Source organism: Seriola lalandi, unplaced genomic scaffold (genome assembly GCF_002814215.2).
Source record: "Seriola lalandi dorsalis isolate HSWRI2012SDOR001 ecotype SW California unplaced genomic scaffold, Sedor1 jcf7180002054887, whole genome shotgun sequence".
Classification (NCBI taxonomy): Eukaryota; Metazoa; Chordata; class Actinopteri; order Carangiformes; family Carangidae; genus Seriola; species Seriola lalandi.
Window position 1 is genome coordinate 108,693 of NW_019525439.1, and position 1,123 is coordinate 109,815.

The window sequence follows — 1,123 nt, forward strand, 5'->3', positions numbered from 1 at the left end:
TGTTCCCACTCCCTCCCGCTCCCTCAGATCATCTTCCTCCACACACCTGTCTGTCCCCTCTGCCCGTCTCACCACCATGGGGAGTAGAGCATTCAGCCGCTCTGCTCCCCGTCTCTGGAACCTACTACCACCCCAACTCAGAAATATCGATTCATTCCCCCATTTCAAATCACAACTCAAAACACATCTGTTTAAAACTGCCTTTTCCATCTAATGCCAATTGCTGTGTTACTTTTGTTTTGATTTTTATATTTAATTTTTATTGTTGTTAATTAATTAATTAATTCTTAATGTGTTTTAATCTCAATTTGTGTAACTGTACGGTGTCCTTGAGTGCCAAGAAAGGCGCCTTTAAATAAAATGTATTATTATTATTATTATTTATATCCCCGTACACCTGCAAGGTTAAAACACACAATCAATGAAAATACGTTTAGCGGTCTGGCGGACCTCGCGGCTCTTAAAGGGGGTGTTCCAACGTTGGCGGTCCTAGTGTTAAACTGCCCTTTCACGAGAAGGTCTATGGAGGAAAAAATTTGTGTTAAGGAGCTGGGACCCGACAAGCCCGAAATTAGCATCAACCAGCCAACCAAGGAGAAAGGTAAAGCATATAACCGGACATTTAGCAGGAGTTGGTTCCAGCGTAAGCCGTGGCTAACAGGGTGTGGAACAGCCAATGCACTTCTTTGTTTCCCCTGCATCCTTTTCAAAAGTGACAAGTGTGATTTGACGTGGACACAGTCTGGAATAACTGACTTAAAACACCTCTCCGAACGCATCAAGAAGCACGAGAGATCAAAAGTTCACATGGAAAACTGTGTAAATCTAGCTGTGCTGCAGCTAGACGATGGGCACCGCATTTCTGTAAGAAGGCACAATGAAGAGGTAGATAAAAATCGTCGTATTTTATCTAAGATCATCGATTGTGTTAAGTTTTGTGGTGCTTTTGAACTAGCAATGCGGGGACATGATGAAAGTGATTCTTCAGACAATCCCGGGATTTTCAGGGGTCTCGTCGAGTTAATGGCATCAATTGATCAGGACTTGAGGGAGCACATTTAAAGGCACTTCGTAGACAGTTCAGAACGAGCTCCTGGACTGTATGCTGGCAGAGAGAGCGGAT